Source organism: Hyaena hyaena, unplaced genomic scaffold, assembly GCF_003009895.1.
Source record: "Hyaena hyaena isolate Hyena2069 unplaced genomic scaffold, ASM300989v1 scaffold_50, whole genome shotgun sequence".
Taxonomy (NCBI): Eukaryota; Metazoa; Chordata; class Mammalia; order Carnivora; family Hyaenidae; genus Hyaena; species Hyaena hyaena.
This window is the reverse complement of record NW_024080682.1, coordinates 936225-957124: the sequence shown is the minus strand read 5'-3', so window position 1 is coordinate 957124 and position 20900 is coordinate 936225. Positions and strand designations below refer to the sequence as shown.

The 20900-nt window shown below is 53.7% G+C and overlaps 1 protein-coding gene across 1 annotated transcript in view; it reads left to right on the top strand.

The window, feature by feature from the left end:
- PRKAG2 (protein kinase AMP-activated non-catalytic subunit gamma 2) overlaps positions 1–20900 on the top strand; it is a 261692-nt gene that overhangs the window by 82408 nt on the left and 158384 nt on the right. The window lies entirely within an intron of this gene.

The window sequence follows — 20900 nt, the reverse complement described above, 5'->3', positions numbered from 1 at the left end:
TTTATCAAAACTCTTGTGGATTTAACTGAGTCCTCACCAAAGAGAGATGTTGAGGTCCTAACCCCAACTCATCTCTGAACGTGACCTGCTTGAAATAAAGCCACTGCAGGTGTAATTAGTTAAGGTAAAGCCCTAAACTAGAGTCAGGTGGGTGTCAAAGCCAACATGGCTCGTGTTTTATAAGATAGGCATACGGGGTGAAGCCATGTGACAGAGGCAGCGAGAGACAGGCGAGATGGGTCTAGAGGCTGAGGGGTGCCAGGGGGTGCCAGCAACAGCAGGAGCTGGGAGAAGCAAGCAGGGAGCCTGGTGGCTTTTCGCAGGGAGCTGCTGACACCTCAGTTTCAGACTTTGGACCTGCAGACTTCGAAGCAATACATTTCTTTTTTTTTTTTTTTTTTTAACATTTTTAATGTTTGTTTATTTTTGAGAGAGTGCATGTGCATGCACACACATGCTTGGGCAGGAGAGATGCAGAGAAAGAGGGAGACACAGGATCCGAAGAAGGTTCCAGGCTTTGAGCTGTCCGCATAGAGTCCAATGCAGGGCTCGAACCCATGAACCGTGAGATCCTGACCTGAGCCGAAGTCAGACGCTTAACCGGCAGAGCCACCCAGGCACCCCTAGGTGATAGGTTTCTGATGTGCTTTGTTACTGTGACCTTCCACAGGACAGTGATGCCATCACACAGGTGGGAAACAGGCGTATGCATCGGGTTGGGCTCATGGTCTTTACGTCACAGGAAGACTTGCAGGGACAGAAGTTACCACGTGACTCAGGCGCCACACACACACACCCCCTTCCCTTCTGGGGAAGAAGAAGGCAGGTCTGGAGCCCATTCAGTAGCTGCCAGTTCCTTGCGGTCCGACCTCAAACTCACAGTTGATTTGCAAGAGAGCAGTTTGAGTAGCCGGGGAAGGAAGCACAGCATTTACCGGGCCAAAGACTAAGACTGGGAAGGGAAGGGGAGGGGAGGGAAGGGAGGCAGATACCCAGTGCCCAAGCATGGCGTGAGCTCCTCTGCACCTCCCCGTCTCTCCCTGCACGTGAAGGGGTTTCCAGCAAAGCAGGGGACAGGGGGACAGGACATCACTACCTTCCCGTGCGCGTCCACGAGGCTGGAGGTAAAGACAGCGGGTGCTGAAGATGCGGGAGGCAGGCGGCCCAGTGGGGGCGGGGGGGGGGGGCAGCCGGGCCAGCCGCCTTGCTGGGGCGAGAAAGAGAAACCCTTCTCCCATCGAACCACGGAGAGCCTGGGGCCTGTTTCTTGCTGTGGCCCAGCTGGGAGCAAGTGGGTGGATTGGAGCTGACCGAAGTTTTGGATTGGCCTGTCTGCTTCAAGATGGAGAGATGAGCTTACAGGCTAAGAGGCAAGTTGCCAATGGGGAGGTGGGCGTGGGCTCCCAAAATACACCGGCCGGTTGTGACGGGACAGGGACGTGAGCCTGTGTCCCTCGCTGGTGTTGGCTTCTGCTCTCCATTAGACCGCTGTGTTTTTGCTTGGGGGACACCTCCGTTCGTCCTCATGGACAAGGCTGGTTGTCCCCCGGTCACTGCCGTCGCTCACTCCAAGGCAGCCATCTGGGCCCCTCCAGGTTGTTCGGGGATCTGCACCGCTGGGTGTGTGGACCTTCTGTTAGCACGTTTCGTCAGGTGGCTCAGGCGCCCTGGCTTTCCTGCCACCGCCTCGAGTTTATCAGTGAGCTCTGAGCCCACGCTCAAGTTCAGGTCTGCGAGACGGCTGCTAATCCCTGACAAAAGTGACTTGTTCCGGTCACAGGGCTTGGTAGTGACGTCGGTGTGTGCGAGCTGGTCTGGCCTGAATGCGGTGGGTGAGGAGCACAATTTGACCCGTCTCTTTCCTGAGGACTTGGGGACTGTGCCCCTGAGAAGAACCAGCCCGCCCCTCTGACCTCACTGAATTAACTCCGCCCCTCAGTGGTGGCTCCGCTCTGGGGCCCCAAAGAGCTACCACCCTGTCCTTTCTGTGCCTCTTTGGTCCTTCCCTTACGTATGTATGTGAGAGCGTGTGCACACATCTGCGTAAATACCGTCAGAGAGCTAAGCCCCTGCCTCTGGTAGACACATCCTGAGGAATGTTTTCCTGCCTGTTGCTGAGATCATCTCAGGCTCTGGAGACTCAGAGGGTGGCCATGCCGCCCTCGGCTGCTGCGTGCAGCCCCTTTGTCTTGTCATTTTCTGCCCCCTGTCCATTGGCCCCTCCTTCTCCAAAGTTCCAGTGCATGGCTTCTCCCTACCAGATGTTGGCAGACTCAGACAACCCGTCTGACAGCTGCCCTTCCCCTTTCTGCATTATAGAGCCTGGTTTTACTCAGGGCCCAGTCCCAGGACAGGCCTTACCATTGGTCTAAGTCCATTGGAAAGGAATTACCCTTTCCATTAGGGAAGTGCCTGACTTTGGAGTCACTGGCCTTGAGGATGAACCAGGGACCTATGTCTTGCCAACCATCAAAATATAAGAAGTCTGCAAGGAGTCAAAGAAAAGGCACCTCCCCCAACAAAAAGAGACACACGAGGACCAATCCCTTCTCCTTACTTTGTGGTTTCCAGAGCCACGGTGGCCATCTTGTGACTCCAGCCAACAAGCAAGATGGCGGAACAGGAAGGTGGGAACGTAATCCTCAGTGCGGTTTGCATCACTGAGCTCAGCATTCTAGATAATGCATGTCCTTGTAGCGTTATCTCTTTCAAGCTATATTTTTCTGCTATAGGCCAGGAAAGAACCCTGACCGCTACGTGTCTCTGTGGTGACAGAGGTGAGAGTCATCTGGAAGGCAACCAGAGCAAAGCTGGAAACTCGGGAATATTCCAGATGCGGGGCGGGGGGCGGGGGTGACCTGGAGCACAGACAGCCTTTAATTTCCCCCTGTGCTATGAAGAAAACCAGAGCAGGGTGTAGAGGCAGAAGGTGGGGAGAGCTGTTTTGTGGCTGACGGTGACCATGATCGAGCCAGGCAGGAGCTGTGCAGATTAGCAAGAACCTCACAAAAATGTCAGTTCCCAGCTTTTTTTTTTTCTCCTCCCAAACTCACCCTCAACAAGGTAGATAACCAAACAAGCTTATCGGGCAGACTTTGGGCCAGGTCTGATTATTAGGTCTGAGTTCTGATTTCTGTAAATTCACTTTTTCTATATTCTATTCCTCCTACTGTTTCCTTGAAAAAAAAAAAAAAAAAAAGGTTTACTTCTGAAAGTTCCTAGCTGTGTTCCATGACTTGAGAGGCTCGAAAGGGGTGGCTACACCCACTAGATCCAAAGTCCCAGGCGGCTGGTCGACCTGAAACCTCCCAGCTGAGTGAAGGTGGTCCATATTACATCCCTCCTGTAGATTCAGGACAGGCTGAGTTTACTACGTGTCCCCCTTTGGCCTCTATGTTCGGAATGCTCGTTTGAACCTGGTTTTCCATAGAAAAATGTGGAGGTGAGAGAGTCGATCTGGGCGCCTTAACCGCCCTGCTGGACACACCACACCTCCTGGGGTTTTCCTGGCTTTGCGACCCAGTGACCACTAGGGGGCGATGCAGCCTCACGTGCTGAACCTGGTGCCCCGGCAGGTTGGCTCTGCTCAGAGGACAGAGGCAGGACCCGCTGGCTGTCCCTGCCTGGTTTTTCCAGCTTGGGATGTCTGCCTTCAGATGCACACCCCAAACGGAAGAAAGCTGATGTCACCGAGCAGACCAGCCCCACCGGGCCTTTTAAGGAGGCGGTGAGGGGGTTGGGGATCTCGCTTTGACTACACTTGCTCAGTCAGTATTTAATGAGAACCTGCTATGTGACAGACCCGGGACACGGCCAGTAGGACGTGAGCTCCTGCCCTGGGGCGGGGATTACGTTCTAGGGAGGAGAGACCATGACACATATGCACTGTTGTGTACAAAAATGTCCCATGTACCAAGAAAAACGAGAATAAATGGAGAGGGGGTGGAGGGTGCTGTTCTATGTTGGGCCATGGGATATGGCGGCATCGGGCAAGGGCGGGAGGGAGCCAGGGAGCGGAGCGGCGGCGCACATGCCCAGCCTTACGCTGGTGTGGCCAGAAGGGAGTGAGGAGGGAGAGGCTGGTGAGGTCCGAGAGGCGGGGTGGGGCCTTGCAGGCCAGGCCAGGCCTCCAGGTTTTCACTGAGCGATCCATCAGCATGTGTCCTGTGCTCTGGAGGAATCCGTCGGTTACTGTGGGGGTGGGGGGGAGAGTGGGGGACCAGCTGGGACCCGCTGGCATAGACCTGGAGATCCATCTTGGTGGCCCCCCGCCTCCTTTGAGGCGTCTCAGACCCTGCCATCTCCAGAAAGCCGTACCTGATTGTGGGTGCCGTGAGCAGTCTCCCAGAGCGCGGAAATACGGCTGTTATTTTAAGTATCTGCGAGGCCTGTGTTCCCCTGTAATCTGCTTCTGTCGCCTTCTGTCTCCGGGAGAGTCGTGTGTTTCCTGCTCGGCGCGCGTGCCTCTTGCTTTCCCCCACACTCTGCCAGGTCCTCCCCGGGGCCTGGCAGACTTAAGCAACGTAGCCCCGTGGTCCTCTCTGAGGGCAGCAGGGGTCCGGGCTGACGCTGCATCTGGGTGGGCGCGTGTATCTGGAGGAAGGATGGGCAGCTACGGTGACCCACGGGGGACGGGCTGGTCCTGAGCGCCCTGTAAAGGGGAAAGTCCGCTGGGGTGCCCTGGAGCCCCCTTTCCTGTCTTCCTCTTGTGGGCTCCTGGCTCTGAGACCTACGGCACCTTCCCCTTCCCCCCACCCCTCAGACCAAGACCAACTTGCAGGATGGGTCTGACACAGCTATTCAAACCAACACATAGGTCATAGAAGTTAAAGTTGACGGATCTCGGGAGTAGTTGGCACTTGAGTGTATAACTGAGGAGGGTTTCTACAGACTTTTAGGAAGCAGTTGTCTTTTCCCGACCCCACGATCGTGCAGTGATGGCTCTCGGGGACTCAGACAGGGTGGCATTTGGGCAGCCGCCCTGCCCCCCGCCCCCCACCCCCCCGAGCAGTCGTGTTGTCATGTGTGGACAGCAGTCTACACCCAGCGACCGCTACTGATGGAAGCCAGCCCCATGGGGCCCTGGAACGTTATCTTTGTCCTACTAGAAAAATGCATTGAAAATCGCTGACCGGGACAGCCACCTACTCTGGTTACACTGACGGCTGCTCAAGGTCATGACCGTAGTAGCTGGAGGAGGGGCAAAAGGAAAGGTGGAGGACAGATCCTAGGCCCCGGGGAGTTAGCATCAGCCAGGTGGACGGCACTTACCGCACGGGGCAGGAAGATGAGCCCAGGGGCTTCATCAGAGGGTGCGTAGTTTGGAACATCTTTGACGGCGGCCCTCAGCGAGAGACCCCATTTGTGCTGTCATCCAGGACACGCATACTTTGCTCAAGAAACGGCGTTGACCCTGGCCTCTGCCTTCTCTTTCTAACTCGATGCCCATTTGTTCTAGAAGCGGTCGGCCGGCACACGGCTGTGGCCAGGCCACGTGGGCTTTGAACGCCCCGAATGAGTTGAATTTTCTGTTGATTGCTAAGCTGAAATACCAAAACCCCGCCATGGTTGATGGCCCTCCTGGAATAGGTTAGTTCCGTCTTAAGTCCTTCAACCCGGCTCCTTGTGTGTGGGTCTGAGTCGAAGGACACCATGCCAGCCGTTTGAAATCCGCACGAGCTTTCCAGAGAAGTTTGTTTAACTTGGAAAACTAGTCCTTTCGCACCGTGTCTGTCTTGGATCACAGACAGCTTCTCCTTTCTCTCCCGGCAACTTGGGTTGATTTTTCAAGTAAAAGTCTGTTTTCCCACAGAATGCCAGAGGTTTTGTACTGTGTGCGAAGGAATGAACTTCAGAGCCTCAAGTCTGATTCGCGTGCCAAGGGCTTCCTGGGGCCGAGGACCCCCCCCCCCCCGCCTCGCTTACCCTCAGAGCCGGCCAACACCGGGCGGCCCGCCAGCCTGTGAGCATCGGTAGCCTGTTGCGCTCACACGTACGGGGGTCTGAGAGAGTGACTTTTGTCCCCCAGCGCTTGGGTCTGGAACTCGAGGCCAGTTTCTGGGCAGAACGTCTGTACTGACTGTTCTCAGTCTTCTGTTCTCTTAAGGAATCTGGTCACGTTACAGGTCATTCGGGGCCCTACCTGTGCGACCAAACTACCTGTGTATTTAAAACAGCCGGAACTTAATGGCCGTGTGGTTATAAAGGTGAGAAAGGAGGTTGCTGAGAAGCCAAGCGACAGTCAGGGAGGCAAACCAGAGATGAGCAGGAAGGCTGTGGCTTCCTGGGTCGGAGAGGTGCAGGGAGGAGGGCAGCCCAGGGGCAGGGTGGGGGCTGGAGCGGGGAGCCACAGCTGGCAGTCGGTCTGCCTGGGTGGATGGGGAGCCAGAGGGGATGCGGCCACGGCCGGAGATGCCACCCGAGGCCTCTCCCTTGCCCCAGCCAGAAGCCCACTGAAAAAGGAGCCTGGACATTGCGACTGCAAGGACAGCTAGCTGTGTGCCCAGCAGAGCAGGGGACCCGCCAGGAGTGCAGATGAGAACCCCCGGCGAGGCGCCAGCCCGTGAGCGAACGCTGCTGGGTGACCGCATGCCCGGGTGCCGGGCTCTGCCCCTGGGTGCAGCGGCTGGTGCATCCGGGCCCTCCCCCTGCCCCCAGCCAGCGCCATGGTGACAGGAAGCTGAGAGGGTCTTAGGGAAGCTTCGATGTCCCCTGCACTGAAAGGAGTCCGCTCTAGGATGTCCTTGAGATGTGGTCCCGCCACTGCTTCCCCACGTGCAGATTCTTGTGTTTGCTGATTGCTCCCCGGGCAGCATTTGCGTGGCCGGTTTTGCATCTTGCTCTCAGGGGACGTCCCAGGACCTGGTGCCCGTGCCTCCACCGCAAGAGGCCTGGGGGGTGGGGGGCTCAGCAGGGGAGTTTTGCCCTAAAGCTCTCCCTTCCCAGCCCTGCCCCAGAACAGGCAGACGCTGGCTTCTCCCCACCCGGACCCCTTACCTGAGATCTTTCGCCCGATGCACTCCCCCCACATTCCAGCTGCCCTGTGCACCTCTGCCTCTGGCCTCTGGGACTTGAGCTTCTTTCCTCCCACACATTTTCTTCTCGTACACGGCACCTCGTCCTTTGTACTCTTCATCTCCGTGTCCCCCTCTTCCTTCCCACGACGAGCACAGGGAAGTACCGGGAGCCCCAGCAGCACACGCAGGGTCCTCAGCACGCGGCTGGGTGGGCCGGCGTTGGGCGGGGGCAGGTGTGTTCTGTGCAAGGCCACACGGTCAATATTTTGGGCTTTGTGGGCCACCCAGTGTCTCTTCCAACACTTAGCCACAGACAGAATGTAAGCTGCGTTCCAATAAATCTTTATTTATAAAAGCAGGTGGCCCACAGGATTGGATCCCCCTTTTTAAAACATAAATCTGGTCAACTTATGCCCTTCTTGCTTTTTTTTTTTAGAAGTTTTTTTAAGTTTACTTACTTATTTTTGCGGGAGAAAACACGAGCAGCAGAGGGGCAGAGAGAGAGAGAGACAGAATCTGAAGCAGGTTGCAGGCTCTGAGCTATCAGCACAGAGCCCAGTGAGGGGCTTGAATGCATGAACCGCGAGATCATGACCTGAGCCAAAATTGGATGGTCAGTGGACTGAGCCACCCAGGCGCCCCCTCTTTCAATCCCCCATTCCTCTCCCCACAGTCAAGTGCAAACCTGGTCTCGCCACATCGTCCACACCCCGGCCCTTGGCTGGCCCTGACCTCATCTCCTGACATGCCCTTGGCCTTGACACTGCAGGTCCCAGTGATGGATGGACAGCATGCCGTGCCTCCCAGATTCCCCTTCAGAAATGAGGGCCTCAGTCCCTGTGCTGCGGGCTGTGTGGATGACAGAGCCCCCTCCCACAGCATCACCCCCTTCCCGAGCAGGACAGCCCCTGATGGCTGGGCAGCGCATGGGTGTGGAGGTCTGGCCCCCTCACCCGACTCAGGACAGCTCTGAGGGCTCATCCCAGCTCTGGAACTCTCTGTGGGGGCCTCACCGGGTCTGCGTTGCCTCTCCGTTTCATCTGGGGCCCAGCCCTGCGTCCTTGCTTTTCTCATCGTGGGTGTTGATCCCCAAATATGCGTCCTACACCCCAGTTTCCATCTTGGGTCTGCCTCTCGGGGACCCTGCGACACCCTTCCTTCCAGATAAGTGCAGGTCCGGCCCACACTTAGCTCTCTGCCCCCGTGTCCCGCTGTCAGAGTGGCCGTTTGAGTGAATGAAGGGAGCGGGGTGGGGGGTAAGGAGTGGATGAGCAAATGAATGGACCAGCGGGGGCTGAGGTGGGGGCAGGCAGCGGGGGGCGTGAGGAGTGCCCAGCTGTCCCTCGGGGCTGCTGCGAGGCAGGGGTCCCAGAGGGTCTGTCCAGAGGCAGTGCCGGAATCCAGTCGCTAAGGCTCTCCCTGGCTTGGCCGTGCTCCTGAGCCCTGCATCCCACCGCCCTCAGACCTCCCCTGAGCCACCCTGGCTCGGCCACAGCCGGGCCAGCGCCCCGTGCTCACCAGCCGCTGCTGGAGCCTTCCGGATTCGGGGCAGCTGGTGAGACTGAATCCTGGGGCTGAGCCGACTTCAGAAAAACGTGACTCATCTTGCCTACCCACAAAGAAAGGAAAAGTATGCGTGGCATCCAAGTTTCCTGAAAAGTGCAGCCAACACATTGCTGAGCTATGTGCCTGGCACTTCGCTCGGGTCCCTTGGGAGAGCGCCCTCTGCTGGCGATCTCGCAGGTGTCCCGGTGAGGGCACCAGCCGGGGCTGGGCGGCGGGCTTATTATTTTAAGGGCCGGCCACTGTTCCTTGGGCAAAGGCAAGGGGAAGTTTCCAGAAGACTCGCCTTTCCCTCGGAGGACCGTGATGGTGGGGAGCAGCGTGGGGAGAGGCTGATGAGCCCTGTGTTCTCGGCCCGCCGCTTTCTTAATTCCTTGGTAAAAATAACATTTCATTTTGGCACGGTCAGACTTACAGAAAAATTGCAGAAACGGTACAGAGAATTCCCACGGATGCTTCATCCCGATTCCCCAGTGCGAACCTTTGAGCACGTTGGCTTATATCTCACCGCCTCCCCCTGAATATGTAGATATCTGGGCATGTGTTTATATGAAATCTGAACCATCGAGACTACGCGGCAGGCACGGTGTCCCTTTACCCCTAAATACTTCAGTGTATATTTCATTCAAATGAGCACGTTCTCCAGAGTAGAGTTTGCTTCTCAAAATCAGGAAATTGACATTTATCCGATTGTTTTCACTAAACTACAGGCTTTCCTCACCATTCATAAATTTTATCAATACCGTCTTATTCTGGAGGAGAACCCCCCCCGTCCAGTGAGGCATCGCATTTGTTTCTCTTTTCTCCTCCATCTTCCTCCAGAGCAGCCCTCCGTCTCGTCTTTCACCATCTCAGCATTTTCCAGGACCTCGGGCCGGTCCTTGTGTAGACCGTGCTTCGCTCGGGGTTCGCCTGACATCCTTACGATTAGATGCGGGTCCCCTGGTCGGGCAGCAGTGTCCACAACTCACGTCTGCCCCGGCATCACAATGGGAAGCAGGTGCCGTCATTCTGACCCGTCCCCGCTGATGCTTGCTAATCACGTGGTGAAGACAAGTGTCTGCTGCAGTGAGGTCCTAATAAAATTACTGTTTGGGAGGGCGGGGGTCGCCTGGGTGGCTCGGTCGGTTAAGCGTCTGACTTCGGCTCAGGTCATGATCTCACGGTTCATGAGTTCGAGCCCTGCATCAGGCTCTCTGCTGACAGCATGGAGCCTGTTTGGGATTCTCTCTCTCTCTCTCTCTCTCTCTCTATCTCTATCTCTCCCCCCCCCACTCATGCTCACTTGCTCTCTCTCAAAAATAAATAATAAACATTTTTTAAAAATTATTTTTCCCTTTGTAAGCAATTTCATGGGGAGAGACTTTGGAATTCTGTATATATCTATCATCAAACTTCCACTTGCTAAGTTTCATAAGATTTTATTTTTAATGTTTATTTTTCAGAAAGAGAGAGAGACAGAATGCAAGTTGGGGAGGGGCAGAGAGAGGGAGACACAGAATCTGAAGCAGGCTCCAGGCTCCGAGCTGTCAGCACAGAGCCTGACACGGGGCTGGAACTCACAAACTGTGAGATCATGACCTGAGCCAGAGTCAGCTGCTCAACCGCCTGAGCCCCCCAGGCGCCCCTCTGTTGCCTGAATTATTACTATGGTGGTTGCCAAAAGGTGATCTTGTCTGACTTTATCACTAATTCTGTTTCAGTTGATTGGAATTCCACTAAGGAAGGAAGTTTCCTCTTCTATGTGTGCGTGTACCTAATATGTATGTATGTACTGACGGATTCCTGTTTCAGTCAACTGTTTGGTTTGTCATGGTCATATTTTGATGCTCTAGTTGTCCCGGACTTGGCCAGCAGGAGCCCCTCAGGCACGTCCCTGTTTCCTGTGACCGTCCCCTTTGTCGTGTCAGAAACACTGCCTTACTTTCTGGTGCAACAGTGTTCGGGTCTTATCTTTTCCTTTCCCTGCCCTGGTCTGGAATCAGCCATTTCTCCAAAGAGCCCCCGTGGCCACTAGTATTTAGAAATAGGATCTAGAAGCTAAATGTGCCCGGGGCTATTGGAACATCTCTGCTTTCAGGTCCTCTGAGCAGACACTCTGGAAATATGCTCACATCTAGGGGAGCAGGTGGATACAGCAAGGAAGGTACATCCACACACTACTCTGGGGCTGTAAACAAACAAACAAACAAAGATGCTGTCTTTGAGCCAAGATGGCAACAGACATGAATAGATGATTCTCAAGAGACACGGAAATGGCCCTTGGATGGTAGGAAAAACACTTAGCCATCAGTACAGAGCCTTCCTCTCAATCCAGACTGTAGAGGAATTCACGAATATTTTCCTCTAGTATCTGCATGGCTTAACTCTCTTCTGTGTGGTAAAACACACACAACGCACCATTTGCCGTGTTAACCATTTTAAAGCGTACCGTTCAGAGGCATTAAGTACGTTCACATTGCCGTGTGACCTTCACCACCACCTAGTTTCAGAGCTTCTTCATTGCCCCACATGGAAACCTCATACCACTACTCCCATCCTCCTCCCTCCCCCACCTCAACTTGGGCAATACCAATCTATTTTCTGTCTCTTCGGTTTTGCTTCTTCTGCACACTTTGCAGAAGTAGAATCATACAAAATGTAACCTTTCGTGCCTGGCTTCCTCCACTCGGCATACTGGTTTGAAGGTTTGTCCACGATGTAGCAGCTGTCAGAGCTTCATTCCTTTTTATGGATGAATCATATCACATCGTACGGATTGACCACATGTTGCTTGTCCATCCATCTGCTGAACGGACGCTTGGGTCATTTCCACCTTTTGGCTACTGTGAACCATGCGGCTACGAGCATTCACGTCCAAGTTCATGCCTCAACGCCTGTTTTCAGTTCTTTTGGGTAGATAACCTAAGTGTGGAATTCCCAGGTCATTTGCTATTTCTGTGTTTAACTTGGTGAGAAATAGCCAGATGGTCTTCCACGGCGGCTGCACCATTGTGCGTTCCCACCAGCAACGTGTGAGGCATCCAGATGCTCCACATCCTCTCGTTGTTTCTCTGGCCGTCCGCGTGGCTGTGAGGTGCTATCTGCCTGTGGCTTTGACTTGCCATTCCCTAAGGATATCGGGCACCTTCTCATGCACTCAGTGACCATTTGTGTCTCTTCTTTGGGGCCAGGTCTACTCATTTATTCATGGGGTTGTCTTTTTGTTGCTGGATTGGAAAAGTTTTTTCGACATTCCGGGCGGTATACACTTACCAGATGCGTGCTTTGCGGATTTCTTCTCCCTTTCCTAGGGGCTGTTTTTTCACCCTCTTGGTTGCTTCCTTTGCTGTACAAACACTACTTTTGATCTTTTGATGACAGCAAGGTTTTGATGACCGAAAATACCTGGACACTAGACTTGTTGAAATGAAGTGGGGAAGGGGGCAGGTGCCAGTGGGTGCACCTCATTGACTCTGAGGAGCGACGGTCTCCTGGGAGAGGGGATGCCAGGACGGGCTGGTGGAGGAGGGGACTGCCTCATTGTCACCAAGTCCTAACAGGCCAACTCAGGGTCTGACCGTCCCCTTCAAGCCTCCAGTGAGGAGAGAGCGAAGACAGCAGATTCCCTGGATCGTTTCTAAGTGTCATCCTCTGACCATCGAGGAGCCCCTTGCTCGGCTTGGTAGGTCTGTTTCTTTCCAGCGGTTCCCCGGGGTGGGGACATCTATAAGACACGCAGCTGTGCTCCTGTCGTGGCTCCCAGGCCTCTGCGAGGAGACCCTCCCACCTTCCTCCCCACCCTGTGATCCTGTGAGGACCCTCCACCAGCCCCAAGTCCTCTGAAGGGCAGGAAGCCGCCCTCCCGGAACATTGGTGAATTAGCACATTCTCCTCCCTGGGGGAAGGCTGGGATTATGTTCCCAGCTAATCTCCCGCCCCTGGGCCGCCGGCAATGAGAGAGAAAAGCCAGGGTCATGGGTGCCAGGAGGTGATCTTTCTTCACGCTGCTGCTTACAGCGCTGTTCCCCAACCCTCTACTTCTCTTTTTTTAGCTTTTGCCGAAGCAACTTACTGAGAACACACCTTGTGGGTTTTCCCTGGGGGAGATACTGACCACCGTTTCCTAGACTTTCTTGTTTGTGTTTTATTTTGTGTTCTCTCCTTTATGTTTTAGTTTTCAGTGAAGCCCTTCAATCACATGATTGAAAAAAAAAAGTCAAACGGTTCGAAATGATAGATACTGAAAGGCAGTAATCCCCTACCCCACTCCACCAAAACCCAAATGTGACCTTTTAAAATTGTGTACATATTCAGCTATTTTATGGCTTATCGACGTCAAAGCTTGTACACTGTCTTATTGCCGTGGATGATGCGTACTCGCTCCCCCACGTCCTCCAATTCCCCTTCTTTTTTTTAATGTTTATTAAATTTTGAGAGAGAGAGAGAGAGAGAGAGTGAATAGGGGAGGAACAAAACAGAATCAGAAGCAGGCTCCAGGCTCTGAGCTGTCAGCACAGAACCCAACGTGGGGCTTGAACCCACCACCTGGGAGATCATTGACCTGAGCTGAAGTTGGACGCTTAACTGGCTGAGCCCCCCAGGCGCCCCTCAGATGGTGTCATATTTTAAACTCGTGGTTTCACCCAGATGAAAGGATGAAAAGCAGCTGGGGTCTCTTTGAGGAGCCCCAGATTCTAGAAAATGGAAACTGGACTTGGCTGCCCCAGGGGCCAAAGGCCTAGGTGGCCGTGCTCTGTCTCCTGCTGAACGGGGGAGCAGATGAGGTCTTGACCCTTGCCAAGGGTTTTGCACTTTTCCCTTATCACTTTGGCCTTTTTTTCCTATGTTTTATTTATTTCTGAGAGAGAGAGAGACAGAGAGACAGCGTGAGCAGGGGAGGGTCAGAGAGAGAGGGAAACACGGACTCTGAAATTGGCTCCAGGCTCCAAGCTGGCAGTCAGCACAGAGCCTGACGTGGGGCTCGAACCCACGAACCGTGAGATCATGACCTGAGCCGCAGTCGGACACTCAACCGACTGAGCCCCCCAGGTGCCCCTCACTTTGGCCTTTCTGAGACATTGTTCACTGAAAGAACTAGATGGAAAACCCAGAAGCTTGGTCTGTACAGTTTTTGGAGTCTAGTGTTTGAAAGTCATTGCTCTTCAACCCTCGAGCCCTGGGTTCGCCCTGACCCTCTGAAAGCTGGGGTTTGCAGCAGCTCTGGTCTCTGGCACCTTCTCAGCTCTTGGCCTGGCGGAGACCCCAGGGACTGCGAGGGCCATGAAGAGGAATTAAGTAAGGCCCCCACGGGGGGGCGAGGGGGGGACTCCACAGGGCCCGTGATGCCCCTTGAAGATCTTAAGAATACCTGGGGTGCCACCCTTAGGCGTGCTAAAAGTAACCACGGCCATTGTTTCCTCACTTTTTCTGCACGCTCCTGTATTGGCCAGTCGACACTCCTATTGTCACTGGGTGCAGACATCACTGGTGTGAGTGGAACTATTCAGGCTGGTGGGGGTGGGGTTTGTCTCTACCAAGAAACTGAACTTGGACTCCACTCAAACCAGAGTCTCCACATTCCTGCTCAGGGGGGCAGGGGGGGTGGGGGCTGCAGAGCGGTGTGCAGGAGGCACAGGGTCCTGAGTCACGGGCGGGCCGTCGCTCTCCAGGGCCGCCGCCTCATAAACAGCTCTGGGGAGGGGACGCGGAAGGCCCCGGTGACACGCAGCCTCGCTCAGAGTCAAGTGCCGCGGTGACCTTTAGAACTTTCCATGAAACATGACCCAGTATTTTGCAACCAGCAGGAGGGTGTTAGCAAGTATGCGTTGGCACTCCCGCGGGGCTCCGAGGGGACCCGCCGCCCTCTTACATAATGGGGTTTTGTTTGGCCTGCGGCCCTTCAGGGATCTGGGTGCTTCTCAGGTCATGTGATCCTCAAGAGGTTCGGCGTGGATTTCCTATTGAAGCGTCTTTATTTACTCTTCTCACATCCCGACAGAGAAGGGGCAATCTGAGGGCCACAGTGCACCTGGATATGGTGGGGGACCGGCGACCCTGTGTCCAGCCCCAGCCCCACCGCTGGTCTCCGGCGGGATCCTGGGCAAATCGTTTTCTTTCTCTGAGCCTCTGTTTCTTTTCATTTCTTGAATAATACGGGCTGGCCTCCTACCTACCAACACGGCGGGGAAGCCCTGAGGAAAGGGCTTCGGGAAAAGTCTACATGCCCTGTTCAGATGGAAGGCGTCCTTGACGGGGTGGGTCCCCTGGTGGCCGTCGCGCCCCACTCGCCGGCCGCTTATGTCTACACAGCGAGCCCACTGTGCATCGAGGGGTGCCGCTGGGGTGTGAGAACCCGTCCTAACGACATGAAGTGCCTTTAGTGAGGATGGTCTGCAGGGTCTCTCTCGTCCCGGCCCCTTGTGACCATTCGGGGAATTGTTCACGGCTCTGCATGACACAGGACCCAAGTGGCTTCAGTGATGACGGTTTGGGCCTTTAAAAAATGTATTTGGGGCGCCTGGGTGGCTCAGTCGGTCAAGCGTCTGACTTCGGCTCAGGTCATGATCTCACAGTTTGTGGGTTGGAGCCCTGCGTCGGGCTCTGTGCTGACAGCTTGGAGCCTGGATCCTGCTTCGGATTCTGTCTCCCTCTCTCTCTGACCCTCCCCTGCTCACACCCTGTCTCTCTCAAAATTAAACATTAAAAAATTTTTAAATGGGGGCGCCTGGGTGGCTTAGTCGGTTAAGCGTCCGACTTTCGCTTAGGTCATGATCTCGCGGTTCGTGGGTTCGAGCCCCGCGTCGGGCTCTGTGCTGACAGCCAGCTCAGAGCCTGGAGCCTGTTTCAGTCTGTGACTCCCTCTCTCTCTGACCCTCCCCTGCTCACACTGTCTCTCTCTCTCTCTCTCTCTCTCCTAGAAATAAATAAAACATTTTTAAAAAATTTTTAAATGTATTTTAATGTATCTGGACATCCAGGGGTAGGGGGACTCCAGGGGGGATTGCTCCTGCCGGTATTCCGTGGACTGCTCAGCCCTGTGAGGACCCCCTCAGGGCCCCCTGCTGCTGCGTATGGGGTGGATGCGAGCAGAGGTCGGCATCCACCGTGGTGTCCACTGCAGAGAGAGCACAAGCCCTGGTTGGGGCCACAGCGAGCAGCCTGGAAGGGCACCAAGTTATTGGGACAATGGATGCCTTGCATCTTGGCACCTGGCACCAGGCCGAGGGAACACGGCCTCCCGGCTCCCCAGCTCAGAGCTTCCAACGACCGAGCAGGCTTATTACCTGCATTGTGGGGCCACCAGATGGGTCCTACACATCGGACCTCTATGAACTTGCTGATGCTCCCGGCACAGAGAGGCAGCGGCGCGGCCGTGCGGGGAAGGAGTGAGAACTCTCTGTTTGCTGGCATCCTGGAGCAGTGGTGGCCTGTCTGCGGTCCCCGCCATGTCCCCTCTCCACCTCTCCTGCCAGTGCCCCTTGTCAGCCACCTCCGCACTTGGGCTTCTGAAGAGTGTGCCATATTCAGACGTGCAGAGCCATCCCCACGCATTAAAATGCCAAACTCAGGGTAAGAGACCCGTTCCCCGTTGTCAGGCCGTGGCCATGTCTTCAGTCCTGCCCTAAGGGCGCTGGCGCAGGCTGAGTGCAGTGCTTTGGGTGACCAAGGGCATGGAAGCCGTCAGCACAGCCTCCCCCGGTTCCAAGGGCATCGGGCAATGCACCCCAGGTCAGGATGTGCTGCCCCCATGACCGAGAGCACAGGGCACAACCGGCTTCTGCTCCCTGCCCAGCTCCCTACCCACGAGCCAGCCCGAAGAGCTCATCCGCTGAGCACCAATTCTGTTTCTCCCAGAAGAGAGCGGGTAAGATTCCCACGAGCATCGAGCTTTCTGCATAGCTGGGGAGAGAAGAAACCCACAGACACACAAGATAACGAAGCTCACCGCATGCCCCGTCTCCAAGCAGTACCCTTCAGCGCCTTTTTGTCTGGCTGTCAGGTGTCGGTTCATGGTCCAAAAACTAGAACGACAGAAACAAACAACACAATCAGAAAGACCCATAATTGCACCAGACCCCCTGGATCTCTCTCAGTGGTGATCGGGAGGCCTGGGTCAGCCTGGGTCAAGTGCAAAGACAGACGGCGTCTCCTGCCCAGATTGCCTGGTCCTATCCCAGGCTTCTGGGTGTCTCCCACCAAGTGACTTGCAAAGTATCATCTAGAAAGACACAAGTCCTTTAAAACTATTTTTTAAAACACAGTTCCAGGGGCGCCTGGGTGGCTCAGTCAGTTAAGCATCTGACTTCGGCTCAGGTCATGATCTCGTGGTCTGTGGGTGTGAGCCCCGCGTCGGGCTCTGTGCTGACAGCTCAGAGTCTGGAGCTGCTTCGGATTCTGTGACTCCCTCTCTCTCTGCCCCTCCCCTGCTTGTGCATGCCCTCTCTCTCTCTCTTTCTCTCTCAAAAATAAATAAACATTAAAAAAATTAATTAAAAAATAAAAACCTTTAACATACTGTTTCATCTCGGAAGCTACTAGTTCCGTTTTGTTTTTAAGTCCTTCCCTTAAAAAAAACTTCCCGTCTGGAAAGCATTCCATCGGCACGTCTTCCCGCTAGTTGAATCACTCTTGCATAAAGGGGTTTTGCCCTTGTTTGCTCGAGACCATCAGCTGATGGAAAGGGTGAAGAAGGCAGCGTTTTTAGTGCTCCTGTGAGTGGGCCTCTCTCCCAGCCCCAGTCGACGTGCTGAAGGAGGGTCCCCGGCCCCTGAACCTGCAGGGTGCCCATGTCCCCTCTCCCAGAGCACCGGCATTTACCTCTAATTGTGGACTCAAACACATCGTCCCCAGTTTAAGGACTCGCAGGCCCCTGGGAGTCGAACAGGAATACCCCCGGCAGTGAGTGAGCCATTTGTTAAACTTATAGAAATTCTGCAAGTCTGTCCGTGCCGCACCCTTGCCTGGAAATGGGCTACTGTTGGGGCATCTACACCACGGGACGTGCCGACCACAAAGTGGTCCTCCCCCGCCGCTTGTCCCCCGCCCCCCAGACATCTGCCTGCTCACCTTTCCCAGGACACCGCCGCCTCTGTTTCTGAAATTCAATGTCAACAGCCGCCTTTTCCTCTGCTCTCGGGTCAAACTGACCCTAAAGAACATGTTGAGTGAGGTCAGAAGTACATGTTGGCGTGGGGGGCGCGGGGTGTCTCTCTGGGGATTTGTGTCCGTGTCAAGGCTGTCGTGCCTGAAGTCACCTAGATTTTCTGAAAGCCACATTCCACCTTGCTCCCAATCCCTTCCACCCCAGGCTTTCCAGGGCCCATCCCGCAGGATGGGGAGCTATGCTGGGCCGAAAGCTTTTCTTTCCAGAATATTCTGTTCCCGTCTCATTAGCGGAATAGTAGCCCTGAATGATCTGCATAAAACTTTGCTTCTTTCTTCTTTGCCACATCCTAAAGCCTCTCAAGAAGGCGTCACACGTTCCCACTGAGTAAGTCCAGACGGTGCAGAGCCCAGAGCTGAGGCCTGGCCCTGGCAACGGGGCCCCCTGGCTCTCTGCTCAGCAGCCTGCACGCGTCTGTGCAGGAGGCGAACAGGTCCGCTTTGCGTTTCCACAGCGCGGCACAATGGTTTGACGAGCCAGGTGTCACAGCCTCAGGCTAGCCCGTGTCGCAGGCTGGACTGTGATGGGAATCGAGCCCGTCAGACATGGTCCTTCTTTCCTTCTCCTGTGAGTTCTCCAGCCTACGGAGCAAAAGGTGCAAGTGAGAAGAGAGAAGTTTCCAAATCACTGCAGTCTGCTGTGGTCCTCGGGGCCCCGTAAGATTCAGACCAGGGCACTGCTCAGACCCTTACCTCACTGGTGGTGAATTTTCTGTGCGTGTGTGTGACACGGTTCAGGACGGCGCAAAGACATAACTCTCGGAATCAGATAATGAGAGTTCAAGTCCACGTTCTCCCATCTTGTTAGCCATGTGATCCTGGTCAAGCTACCTCTCTGACTCGATTATTCATCTTTAAATAAAATGGTATTGGAGCACCTGGGTGGCTCAGTTGGTTAAGCATCCGACCTGGGCTCAGGTCATGATCTGGTGGTTCATGAGTTCACGGGCTCTGTGCTGACAGCTCAGAGCCAAGGGACATATTTGGGCAAAAGGAACATGAAAAGTTTTTGTCTAAGCCAGTACACCATTCTGGTACCATGTGATAAAGAACGTAGCGAGCAGTCACATTTCAACGTGTAGTGATTGCATATGAGCGAGTACAAATTCGCGTGGAAAATAAACTGGGACATTGGCATGGCCCATGGTCCTGTGCCTCGTTTATGTGGCCGCTCACTCATCAAGTGCTGATTAAACCTCTACCAAATGCACAGGACAGTTGCTGATGGAGGGGATTAGTGCTATGAATAATTCAAAGACATTTTTCTCCTCTAAGAACTATATTTTAATCAGCAAAATAATACACCCTGTTTGCCGAGTGCCTGCCACATGCCAGCTGGCGTGCAGGTTACCTCACAGTTATTATTTCTTTCATTCTTCCCACAGGCCTGTGGGACAGGCATTATTAATCCCATTTTATTTAAAAATTTCTTAAATGTTTATTTTTGAGAGAGAGTGTGAGTGGGGGAGGGGCCAAGAGAGAGGGAGACACAGAATCTGAAGCAGGTTCCAGGCTCCGAGCTGTCAGCACAGAGCCCAACATGGGACTCGAAACCACGAACTGCAAGATCATGGCCTGAGCCAAAGTCGGACGCTTAACCGACTGAGCCACCCAAGCGCCCCAATTTATTTTTTCCTTTTTAAGTAATCTACACGCCCAATGTGGGGCTCGAACTCACGAGATCAGGAGTTGCAGTCTCCACCGACTGAGCTAGCCAGGCACCCTTGCTTTGTTTTCTTTTATTTTTCAATCGGAACATTTCAACTTTTGTGAGGAGCTGAATTGATAAGATTTAAAAAAAAAAAAAAAGGAAATCTCAGTTGGAAAAACCTACCTACTCAGCCTTTTTCAGAGTTTAGTCACAGTGAGTAAGAGCTACCATATTTAGCAACAGAGATGATTCTCTCGTGCACTGGGGGGCCCAGCTGGAGGTGGGTCTTGCCTTGTTTCGAGAGGCTGTGCTGGCCTTTCTCCAGATCTTCCAACCCTCATGGCCACCTCAAGCTCTCCCTTCCAAGCCAGGCCATGCAATTGCCTCTCCGTACATTTGTGTTGATGGCACTCGATGGCACTCATTGTCCTTACGGGCCACTCGCTGTTGATCACATGCAGCTTTTTTTATGCAGTGACTATTGCTTTATAGTTTATCCTTGTCATTTGCAAATTCCTTAAGGGCAAAAACTATTTTGTTTGTTCATTCATGCATCCTTGCTACAAATATTTGATCTCTGTTTCTATCCATCAGTCCCAGGAGGAAAGAAAAGGCACACCGAGTGGCCATTAGAAGTTCAGACCTTCAGAGGTGCCTGGGTGGCTGAGTCGGTTAAGCATCCGACTTTGGCTCAGGACATGATATCGCGGTTCGTGGGTTCGAGCCCTGCGTTGGGCTCTGTGCTGACTGCCAGCTCGGAGCCTGGAGCCTGTTTCAGATTCTGTGTCTCCCTCTCTCTCTGCCCCTCCCCTGCACACACTCTATGTGTATCTCTCTCTGTCTCTCTCTCAAAAATAAACATTAAAAAACTTTAAAAAAAAAGAAGTTTTGACTTCCAGAAGTAGGTGAAATCCTGATGTGATCAAGTCTTAGTCTTGATTCACAGAGGGAGAAACTGAGGCCCAGATATTGGAAGTGACGTTTCAAGATCATAAAGCTAGTTAGTAGCACATCCTGTCACTTCTAGTATAGATATCCCTTTAATCTAGTGTAGATATCAGCAAAAAAAAAAAAATTTTTTTTTAATTAAAAAAAATTCTATTTTGGATCACCTGTGTGGCTCAGTCAGTTAAGTGTCCAGCTAGGCTTGGTTTCAACTCTAGTCATGACCTCACTGTCCGTGGGTTTGAGCCCTGTATTGGGTGCTACTCTGACAGCGTGGAGGTTGCTTGGGGCTCTCTGTCTCCCTCATTCTCTGCTCCTCCCTCCCTCAGAATAAATAAGCATTTTTATAAAAATAAAAATTAGTTTTCTATCTTACATTTTTACAGTTTGGTTTTTAGTCACACAACACATAGAAAGTTTTCTGTTGTGTTTTATTAGATCAGGGTTTGGCTTAGGGTCAAGGAGATTACAGTTCTCACCCCACTTCTGCCGTTAGCGACAGGACCGCAGACCCTTCCCGAGCCTCGACCTCCCCATCTGTAATGGAAGGGGATAGACTAGATCCGCTCTAAAATCTCCGT